Source organism: Epinephelus moara, chromosome 23 (assembly GCF_006386435.1).
Source record: "Epinephelus moara isolate mb chromosome 23, YSFRI_EMoa_1.0, whole genome shotgun sequence".
NCBI classification, from domain to species: Eukaryota; Metazoa; Chordata; class Actinopteri; order Perciformes; family Serranidae; genus Epinephelus; species Epinephelus moara.
In genome coordinates this window covers 26,689,848-26,702,057 of record NC_065528.1, presented here as the reverse complement: position 1 = coordinate 26,702,057, position 12,210 = coordinate 26,689,848, and the positions used below count along the sequence as shown (strand labels likewise).

Below are 12,210 nucleotides of genomic sequence, written 5' to 3'. Positions count from 1 at the left end.
TTTCAGCTGAGCCGATTTACAGAAAACTTGCTCCCCCTACCAGCTGGTTAAGACAAGTGAAAAGTCAATAAAACAGGTTTTACAGATAGAATTAGTTCACTTTTACATTTTCATGGGTCTACATTCACCTGCTTTCATCCTCCTCTACACTTAAAATGTATAAAATACTCATATTCAAAAAGACGTAGGGCTTCAAGAACAGACAGAATTTAAAGTTATAATGAATTTCAAGTTATATAAAAATGTGTAAAACATTAATACAGCATAAATGATCGAACATTTTCTTTGTGAGCAGCTGGCTCTTGAATAAATCTTTAATCAGGACTGCTGAAGTGCAAATATTGAACAATATCTGACTTGAAAAATGGGGCATAAATTCTTCAGTTAATCAGTTCTTTTGCATTATGTTCTATATCAAAGTAGCACCCCAGTAAAAACCAATATGTTGATAAGCTGACCACTGAGAAGCTAACTGTGAAAATATATCCTGCAGGAGAGGGTAAGACATTCAGATTTAAATCAACACTGCAGAGGTAATATTTCTGTTTCTTTTTGGTCTCAGGTTAAGATTCCTCATTAACCCCTGATTCAGTGTTTTGCTGTGTATGTGCTGAGTTAGTGAATGCCAGGCTGTTAAAAGCCTCTTGTTTTTCTCCACTGAGAGGACGGTATTTTCACGGAGGCTGTAAAACTGCCCTTCACAGACTCTCTGAGGCTCTGACTTCCAGGAGGAGGAGGAGGATGTGTGGAAAACAATCCTGTGCCAGTGCTGCATTTGGCAAAGGCCAGGAGGGAATTGTCAATTCTACAATTTATTTGACAAGATGGGTGGTTTGAGGAGGTCCAGTTCACTTTTTTATGGTAATTCAATTCTGCGTACAGAGGCGTGCGCTGTCAGTCAGAGAGAGCCGGAGAAAAACAAAGACAAACAGAGAGAGACACCTAAAACACTACTGTAAGCCTGTCCGCCACCACTCACTGGTGAGGCAGCCAAACCCTGCCAACTGGAAACACACATTTGTTGCCAGGCAACACCAATGACATCAGCAACCTTCATCATCACTCCCCTCTCCACCCCCTGCCAATAGCACTTGGCTCTTAAAATAGCGCACAGATTATTATCAGCCTTCAAAATGGCAGACATTTTCTCATATGCACATAAGGGGATGAGAGCTGGACGGGCTTCAGGTGGCTCAGAGGTGACAGACTGTGCGCGCATGTCGGTTCTGGGCGGGAGGAGGTTAGCAGATGTTGTTAATTTACGTGTGCATGTCTGTGTGTGTGTGAGAGCAGCACATAAATATGGACAATATGATGATAATGAAGGTAAAGGGGGAGAGACGGAGGAGAGAGTGCAGGTGAAAAGCAGTGCAGCGTCACGTCTGGGCTGATGAGACAGGATGAATCAGCATATCAGATGACACCGGGAGGCTGAGGAATGATTGAGTCCGCTGCACATGGGAATAACGAGCACACCAATCATTTCCACTCTGTATCAAGAAAACGAATCTCTCTTGCACCAGCCAAGCATTCCACAGTGAAAACTAATCAACGAGCTAAATTGGTCAAATTAGTCAAATTCTCAGCCGCGTTAGCGCTATCAAATATTCCCAGCAAAGAATGTGTAAATTTGGCGTTGCGTGCAATCGCTGACAAAACATGAACCAGTTGGCGTGAAGCAAAACAATTTGTTTATCATTATCTATTCCCCAGAAAGTCCCCTGAAATCCAAACCTGCTGGCAATATTGTTTACACTCTAAGGACGTGCGATAGGTGTCAACCCGTGACCTCATCTCTCCTGCACGTCATGCTGCCTCTCTCAGCAGCACCATCACTGCAAACTGTCTTGAGTCAGCTGACTTTATTTCATTCCTCAGACCAGGGCCTTGTGCAGATCTGAGGAGAGCTGTTAGGAGGGAGCGGGCGCCGCTGGCTCTTTGTGTGATGCGACTGTTTACCAATCAGCAGTGATACACCAGTTGGCTGCAAGGTAAGGAAAGTCCCACAGGGGATGGATGGGAAAATGATGCGAAACCACAAACCCCTTATTTTAATCTTTTCAGCGGCATGCGCCTGGCACAGCTGATGAACTGCTCCCAGTGTAGGGAGACGACGTTAAAGATAATGAATTAGATGATGTATCTTTTAACAGGGGCTGGAAAACACACAGACTGTTTGATAAATAAATTATTCTACAGTGATGATACAGCAGCTTTACGCCAAGGAGCTGGAGAATACACTTCAAAGGTCTGACAGAGACAGGCGTCTGGGGCGGGGGTTCAAAGGCATTTTGATCAAAAATCAAATATGGTGACAAATATTTCATTTCATTTATTCTTAATTTAGTCTGGAACCTTCCACTTTAAGTGGATTGAAATTAAACTGGATGTTTTTCAGCTGTCAGTGACATATACCAGCATGCTCTATAAAGAAGCAACCCTAATGTACTGTACTACATCTCAAAAGGGACTTTTTTCTTTCATTCCTTCCAACGATAGAAGACATCCCCAATGAGTCTGAAAATAACCATAAGATTTTCATAAGTTGCAGTTTGACTTGTCCACTTCCTCCAACTGTCCACCATAAAGGTTCATTTAATTTACGAGCACTTTAGTCAAAGAAAACTTTATTTCCATTTGCAGTATTATATTTGGCTGTACGGCTCTGTTCTGGGGCCTCTTTGCTTTTCCTAGGCTTACACAGAAAGCCTGTTCCACGCACCTACATGGAAAGCCTTAAGGCAGAGAGAACACACCTCTCTGCCCTTCCACACGCCTACGCAAAAGCCTAAGGCCGAGAGACCACACCTCCCTGCCCTTCCTCATGCCCACCTGGAAAGCCTAAGGCCAAGAGACCACACCTTCCTGCCCTTCCATGTGCCTACATGGAAAGCCTAAGGCAGGGAGAGCAGCAGCAAAGACCCCCCGGGAACAGAACAGAGCAGCATCAATGACAAACAGAAATGACATTGATAAGTCAGACAGAGCATGAAAAGGAGGAGCTGGGGTGGAGGCAGGTTGCAAAGCAGCTTGCAGAGGAAGCAGCAACAGTAGGCAGGCCAGAGCAGGTTAAATAGGGCGCCCTGAATGAGATTCACCAATTGGTTGTATAGAAAGGAATCATGTGATCTATCAGCTGACTCCCTTCCATCAATCAGCTGCTCCATCAGTTGACTGGGCTGTTTGAGATCAGCTGATGTAGCTGGGATGTGAGTTGAGCTTGACATCGTGTCACTGGAAATCCTGGGGGCAGTGTAGCCAACCTGTTCTAATCTCAGGTCGCCAAAACCAACAAACTGTCAAGCCCAATGGTATCTCATAGTAACACAAAGGGCCACAGACACCTCCTTGTCCTTTATTCTACAAAATGAGGGTACAGTAATATCATTAGTAAGCCACTATTTGTAGAAGATTCCAGATTCCAGTGGTGGCTGCGTAAGTTTGTTTGTAACAAAGCGGCAACCTTTGAGGCTGGGAAACGAAGACAATGTGAACATGCCAAAAACTGCAGTTCCTTGGATGGCCACTGGAGGCTGGTTCCAAAACAGAGTAAATCCCCCACTGACCCACATGTTGAACTGCCGTTAAACATTAAAACAGAAATAAATTAGTTGACAGCCTGGAACAAAAAACGGTTTCAGTCTCTATAGCTAATTTCGACATTATGACTTCCTAACTCCCCTGTTTACATTTTATTAAGACCCAAAGTTAGACATATTAAATGGCAGCGCTGCTCAAATGACAGGGTGTCTGCAAGGTGTCGCTGTACGCTGTGTCAGATCCACCCCTCACTCCTCCACAGTGCCAGCCTCTCACCCAAATATGGTCACTTCTGGCTCCAAAAAACCAACTTGAAGACAGCTGAAATGCCGAACTCAAGGCTTCAAAATGTCCACAGACTAATAGATGATGTCATGGTAGCTGAGTCCATTATTTATACAATCTGTTTCCAGCTCATTTGATCCAAGCGTTTAAATAACTCTAGTGCGTTTTTAGGTCCAAGCTTCATTCAAAAACCTCAATAAAAGCTTTGAATGTAAAAAAAAAAAAAGACATCTGGTACAGCCATGATTAAAGATCTATGTTCAGTATACATACTGTCAGAGGTTTATTATTAGATCAACAAGTTTACGTTGCGAGCCTGGCACCTGAGCCCTTGAGGAACTCATATTTTTCCACTTCAAAACTGTTGTGTGCCACTCTGCTCACCTGCTCTTCCCATCATCGCTCATGGTGCCTGATCTCTTGCCATCGATTACGGCTTTCGGCTGCTGAATATTACATTCCAGCGCTACAAGCATGAAGCTGGGAAGATTTATGAGCAACTGCACCAGTGATTGATTTTGCTCAATTTCTATCTATTTTGCAGGTAAGGAACAAGTAGAAGGACAGATCTATCAATATGTGTAGATGAAAACCAAATGTGTGAGAGAAGGGCTTAAAAAACTGTCAAAAGTTTGAGAAATTTGTTGATTCTGAGTTGGACGCCAGGAGATGCAAACAAACTTTGCTTTTCAGGTGTTTTGACGATAATGAGTTTCTCAAGGAGGACTCTGTCTCTCCTTTCTGTGATGCCCATTTTGGAGTAAACGAGCCTTGAATGTTAAACTGCTTTCCATTGACAAAGTTGCTTCTTCTTCTGTTGGAGGGGAAGATGAAGGAGGGCTGTCAAGGGACCGACATTGCTAAAAGTTGCTTGATTGATGTCCTGTCTCCAGAGAGACGGTCGAACAGTGCGTCGTGACACTCCCAGCTGGGTGACTCATGAACTCAGTACAGGCAGAAGGAAACTGTGTACATACTGCTTTTTATCTTTTTACTGACGCTTGATACCTGCCTGTCACTATAACAACACTGATAAATTTGAACTGTTTATATATGCAGCATTATAAAAGGCCATTGCATTAAGTTTTCGGAGGACTATGTAGCATTATGACTGCAAAGTAATCAAGACGCCCTTGAAAATGACACTTAAAGGGACAGTTCCCCCATAAATAAAAAATACATACTTTCTCTTATCTGTAGTAGGCCTACTATTTGTCAGTCTAGGTTGTTTTGGTGTGAGTTAGGGATGTTAGAGTCAGTTTTGCTTCGGATAGCCTGACACCTGTCAGCCTGTGATAAACTTGCTCATTTTGTTGTTGTTTTTTTTGGCAAGTTTTGCCGTTTTTATTGATGGGACAGCTCAGATAGATAGGATATGTGGGAGAAGACGGGGGATGATATGCTGTAAAGGGTCACAAGCTGTAACTGACCCTCTATATGTGGTGCACACTCTACCAGGTGAGCTAGAGGTCTCCCCAAATTCCCAAAAGATTTGAGTAGAGGCATTTTTTAAAGGAAAAGAATGCAATTGATGTAAATACAAGAGCCGTCCATTGACTCAGTGAGCTTTAGCACCACATTTCAAAAGCGCTATCCATTCAGAGGTGGTGAAATGTCAGTGTTTTATGATGCAAATGTCTTGATTTTTATTTTATTTTTTTGTTGGCTTTGCTGATAGACAGACAGCTTGCCGAGCTAATATGCAGAACATAGTGCCCACTGGCCACCCTCCAATTTCCAGTGGTTAGCTGGCTGCTCTGCTCTATGCACCACCTGGGTCGGGTGAGAGCTAGCTAGCTGCATCACTCATTCAGCGAAGTCCCGTTCCAGTGGCAGGCAGGTGTTGCTGTGTGATGATGGTCTCCCTCAGAGTTCCCCTCAGGTAGCCCCGGTGATTGAGGGTGCTTTCGTATCCGCCCTGTTTGGTTCTGTTCAGTTCAGTCGAACTCGAGTCTGTTTTTAGTGCAACTGCATTCCGCAATCACATTCAGGTGCGCACAAAACAACCGGACTGAGACCTTCTTGAAGAGGTGGTCTCAGTCTGGTTACAAATGAACTCTGGTGCGGTTCGTTTGTGGTGAGAACATGTCCCGACCTGGATCTGAACCAAATGCAGTCACATGACACATTGTTTGGGTTAAACATGAGCATGTTACAGTCCTGGAGGATTATTAATGTGCACCTCCTCCTGTACTGCCTTAATATGCACATTCAGCACATCCAATGCATCAAAACATTGTTTTCTAGTTGGAGCCGCGCCTCGTTTTCAAACTGTATGGTTTGACTAAAATGAACAATGACAGCAATATAGTCCACGATGAGCAGCGCTAAAATCAACCTGCGTAGTTGTCCCTCCATTGTGACATTAGAAAGTGTCACATTTATCTTGCAAGTGTACTCTTCTTCAACGTTTGCTTTACTTCCTGGATTTTTCCCACATGGAAATTCTGACCAATCAAGAGCAGCTTTCTCACACAAGGCATTTGATCTGGTCCGCTTGTAAATGCTGCCGTGAGAACATGAACCAACTCTAGGCAATTATACAATTTCGTAAAAATAATTAGTCCCTGATGTAGACGAAAGCAAGAAAACTCTACAGTAGGTCTGAAAGCACACTAAGTGGCTTCATTGTGAGCCACAGAAACCCTTTAGTACCCCGTTGACAAGCTAGCTACCACCAGGCTCAGAGGGTGCACAGTGCAGTAAACTAATGAGCAGCAAAATTAACCTATAGACCGGCATACAATGGTTAACCTTTGACATCCCTGGTGTGAGTTGCCAAGCGCTGGAGATATCAGCCGTAGAGATGTCTGCCTTCCCTCTAATATAATGGAACTAGATGAAACTCCGCTTGTGATGGCAAGGCAAGGCAATTTTATTTATATAGCACCATTCATACACAAGGCAACTCAATGTGCTTTACAAGAGAAACACATTAAAATAAAATATTAAAGGAACAAAACGCAAAAAAATCCACTTGATCAATGTCTCTTTCCAGAAATCATGGCCTGGTTACTCAAGATAATCCACAGACCGTGTTGTGAGCAGTTTCATGTAGGAACTATTTTCTTTCTACTGAACTACACCCGCCAACTGTATCACAGCACCGGAAGAAGCTGTTGTGCCTTAAAGGGTATCATGGCTCCAGTTACCCTGATATTGGGCCTCATTCACTAATATCTGCGCAGAAATGTTCTTACTCTCCGCAAAAAATAAGTACTTGCGCAAAATCACCGTCGGATTCATGACACGTGCGTACTGGCCAATTTTGTTCTCACCACCCTGCATATGTTAGTAAATCAGAACCATTCTAAATTGACAGGCGCGTGTCCGCGATCTGCAATCAGCACACTACCACGCCCCCATTTCTCCATATAAGGAAACCGCTTGCCTAGAGTTGATTCATGAATGAAGGAAGCGGTTACGCGAGGAGAGAAGTAGTAAATTTCACAGTTTGTTAGAAGCGATGGCGCTGGGTCTTACAGGAATGCCATGGGTCATTGTAAGATTGTGGAGGACACAGCATGCCAGGATGATCTTGCACACCTTCTCAGGGGTATAAAGTAGTTTGCCACCGGCCGTATCTGATCCAAACACATCCAACGGCCCTTAAGCACGCCAAAAGTGCGCTCTACGGCGCGTGTGTGGGCATGTATGTTATTATAGCGCACCTCTTGAGGGGTTTCAGGGTTTGCGTATGGTGTCATCAGCCATGTTTTAAGGCCATATGCCCGGTCACCCAAACAATATAACATTTTAACATTAACGGAATAGAGACTTACTGAAAATACTAACTTAAAACAATTGAAATAAAAGACTAGAACAAAAGATGCTCACCAACAAGCCATCCACTTCTCACAGCCCCTGCCTCCAAACGCATTCCCACTGTACTGTTTTGCAAAATAAATGAGTCGTGGGTGCCTCCTGGCCAGCGGGCCACAGCCTTAAGGATATGGCAGTCGGCATTACAGATCATCTGCACGCTGATGGAGTGATAGTTTTTCTGTTCATGTTATTGTTAATATTTTAATTGTCACAATGATGAGGGTGAACGTGTGTCAATTTCATGGTAATTTAATCCATTTGGCCAATATATTAGTAAATTAATTATTTTAAAAAATGTTAATTAAATCTCTTTTTCATGAATGTGGTTTTATAGACTCTGCATGTACTTAAAAGGTATGTTTGCATTTTCTAAGTCAGTTCGGCCTTCCTCATTTGTGCGTACGCATGGTCTGAGGCAGTTCTAAATTTGTTCACAGAGTAAGAACAAATTTGGGTAAGAAAATATTGATGAATCCCGGATTTGTGAGTCAAACGATCGTACACACAGTTTAAGCACAGATTTGTGCGTACACACTGTTTGTGAATGAGGCCCAATGTTAGTACTGCTGCAATAAGATACCAACAGATGGTGAAGTTAAGTTTCTTGAGCTCTGAAACACAAATTACCTGGTAATGTTATATTAACATAAGCAATGTCAGAGGAATTCAACTGGGTAACAGGGTAGATTGTGTGTTTACAGACATGTATTGAAAACTGTTGTTACACTTCCTGACCACTATGTGTCACTGTGAGACAGTGTACACCAGAGAGATACAGGTGCTGGGAAGGGGTGTGGCAGAGAAGAAGAACAGAGGTCAAGATATATGCTACAAGTCTTAAGCAGTGTTAGAAAATAAAGCATTGTAAAGAGTACTCTGTTCTCCTTGCGTCACACCACAGAAGTGTGCATCTACTCACAGATAAGTGCATCTACTCACAGATAAGAGTCTTGTGCTCGTTACAGTGCAAGATGTACACATTTATGGCGCACTCCTCGGCTGAGCTGTAACGTTAGCTAGCTCAGTGGTGCTAGGTGAGCTAGCAGTGGCTGCACGCTTCCTTTTGAGCAGAGATTCAGTTGGCGGGTGTAGTTCGGTAGACATAAAATAGTTCCTACATGAAACTGCTCACAACAAGGTCTGTGGATTATCTTAGTAACCGGGTCATGATTTCTGCAAAGAGACATTGCTGTTGAGTTTTTCAAATGTATTTTTTGCCGCTTTGAGCACCACAAGCTGAGTGTCATCTAGTTCCATTATATTGGAGAGAAGGTAGACATCTTTATAGCTGATATCTCCAACACTCTGCAACTCACACCAGAACAATCTAAACTGATAAACAGCGCTACAGGTAAGAGGAAAATCTTTATTTTAGATTCTGGGGTGAACTGTCCCTTTAAATCATAAGGCTGGTACTAAGTTGTTTTTCATATAAACAATTCACATGAAGACAAATGAATTTATCCAAGTAAAAAGCAAGCTGCATTTGCTGTGCTGGAAGAATGAATCAATAAATGTCACTGTTTCTGTACTAGGCAAAGCATGCATGATCTATATCAGGCTGGGCCAAAACTTGTCTTTACTATGATGAATTAATTGTTGGTTTCTGGAAAACTGACGTTAATAGACGATATAATGCCAGCCGATAAATAAACTCAGAAAAAGTTGCTCTGTTCCTTCTGTAACTTCAGAAAGAAATGACAAACTAATGATGATTTAATGAATATGTATAACATGGTAAAGTCTGTTCCACCCACGCATCTGAAGTCAAACTGCCTCAGACACACAAAGAGAAAAGCGAGTGAGACGAGGAGTGACCCAGTCTACCGTGAAAAAGTGGAGAACACATTTGGATTGCAGCGCTGGCTGCCAGCTGCCAGTTATTGAGTTTAGCAGGGGGTGAAGAATCCAATGGGATTTACACATCTAGACAGAAATCAAGAGGGCGCCAGAGGTTTTTCTCCAAACTCAATAAATCACCTGGCGAGAATAGCCAGAAAGTGTGACAGGATTTTGTTTGGGTGCTTGTGTGTATGCGAGTGTATGTGTGTGTGCGTGTGTGTGTGTGTGTGAGGGGGGAGAAAAGAAGTGAGATCCAAACTTGACTGTGAAATAAACATCCTTTTTCCCCGAGTAGAATGAAAAGTTATTTCTCAAATTCTAAAGCTACAGAGAGAAAGATGGGAATCAGCGGCTCTGCTCAGCACATCCAGGCTGGTGTAAGTTGAGTTCATCCATCTGCACTGTCAGTCATACACAATCTAAGATGGAGGTACAGGTGGAGAGCAATGCAATGTATTCTACGAAGTAAACAACTAAATCATGATGCCAACAGGCTTACATGTGTCATAATCTTGTGTTTGCCTGTTGGCGCCTGCTCGAAACCCGTCAGCTCCAACCCTGATAATAGAAACAATAAATGCTCGGCCATAAGCATGTAACAAAGTATCAGTGTCTGGATATTTAAACTAAGCATAAAAATGCCACAGAGGGGAATTAGCTGCCATTACTGCACCTCAAATTAATTTTCACCGTCTAGGAAGGGACTGCTGACACAGTTTACAAAGCTGTGTCCCAGTTAATGGGCTGGAAGGTCACCACTCAGGAGGGTTTGTCCATCAGCACACCAGCCTGAACCTGCACCTCTACCCTAGTCTCTATATACAGACTCTACATTCAGTGAATGTAGTCTGTAGGCAAACCCCGGAGATCTTGCGAGAGAAGAGCGGAAGAACCGCGGTTTCCTGTTGTACACTGTTTGTAGTCCGCGTGACATTGATCAATCACGTCTGTGCCGGCTGCAGTTGTTGCCAGGTTAAACGCTCCGTGCGGTGAACTAACGAGGCGGAACATAATTGGCGTGACTGAAAACTCTGAATCCATCACAATGGTTCAGCATATTTACTTATATATAAACGGAAGTCGGAAACGGAAATTCGCCTCCTCCGCCTAAATCAAACTGGAATGCCAAAAAATTGGGTGTCTGCCCCCAGAGGCTGTATCGCCGTCTGCCGGAAGTCCGATGCCGAAAATAGCCGATGGGTTCCGAGAATGCCTCTACCCCAAATAAGACAGTCTGACCTCACAAAGACAGAAACTATTGGTGCATTTGGCCGATCCTCTGTCTGAAAAAAGCAAGTTTACCACCAGGAAGTCGTCCTTAAATTGCAGACAAGTGGATAGTCAGATGATCTCTGTATTTATCATACAAGGTGTGACTAGAGGTCAACCAGTTTATCAGCTTGGAAAATTAATCCACGTCCATAGGACATTTTATACATGGTTATCAGTGGTGCCCGATGTCTGCACAGCCTCTACCACTCATGCAGGGATGTACATCACAACCCGAGCTGAAGAGAAGACGGCTGCTTTAAATCAAGCAAAAAGGATCTGATCAGTGGGTATAGCTCCAGAGAAGACAGGTCCCTTCTGCTAAAAGCGTTTTGTCATCCAATTCACCCTGAGTCCGTGTTCCGTAAACACAGTCTGTCAGCAGCAGCTCCTGGGGAGCTGAGTGGACAGCGGCTGACTCACCTGACCTCACCGGGCTGCCTGGCAGCAGATATTAACTGAACCAAAATAGTTTTCATGTCTGCTCCATGGGGAAAAAAGTGTTTTAATGTATTTATTCATTGATTTTATTTCACCACCCACCATAGCGAGAAAGATGATTCTGCCTGTGGTGAAACAGGCAAGCTCACAGACAGACAGACTTGGAAAGTATCCATCCATCCATCGGGTCGCAAGGGCAGCAGGCCGAGCAAAGCACCCCAGATGTCCCTCTCCCCACCAACACTTTCCAGCTCCTCCTGGGGGACCTCAAGGCATTCCTAGTCCAGAGGAGATATGTAATCCCTGCAGCGTGTTCTGGGTCTGCCCTGGGGCCTCCTACCAGTGAGACACTGGTTACATTCAGTGCGGATGGAGGGGGTGGGGCTTTTATATCACGATGGTGGGCTCAGTGGTTGATGACTAATTGCGATTGCCATTGGTCCGACCCGAACTGTCAATCACGTATCATGAACTGCAGTCAAAATGTCTACAGAATCTTAATTCATATTTGATCAGCGCTGACTAGTTTGACAGTCTGAACACTCGCTGTGATTGGCATGATTCGAGATTTGAAACAGAGTCGTGACTCCTCAATTCTGATCGGTTGATTTCAGTGAGCGGTAGACTCTAGCTAATGCCATTAGCAGCAGTGTCAAGAGAAGAATCAGAATTTTATTCACAGACTGTCTGTCTCCTGTTTTTCTTTCAGAAAATAGTGACAGTTTTAGCAAATATGATCATGAAAGTTACCAAATGGAGCTTTAATTACTTTGACTTAGATGTTCAGTACAACAGATATGCAGGTTCCAATATCTTATCTTACTATATAATGACGAAAACTCTGTCTGTGTGTCTGTTCCACGTTTTTCTCCTCACTAACTTGGTCAATCCATGTGAAATTTGGCACAGTGGTAGAGGGTCATGGGAGGATGCCAATGAAGCAATATTACATCAATTGGCCAAAGGGGGGCGCTATAGCAACCAACTGAAATTGCAAACTTTGAATGG

The 12,210-nt window shown here is 43.5% G+C and overlaps 1 protein-coding gene across 1 annotated transcript in view; it reads right to left on the bottom strand.

The window, feature by feature from the left end:
* The window catches only part of acss3 (acyl-CoA synthetase short chain family member 3), a 77,009-nt gene that overhangs the window by 22,094 nt on the left and 42,705 nt on the right, over positions 1-12,210 (bottom strand). The gene's annotated exons all lie outside the window — the stretch shown is intronic.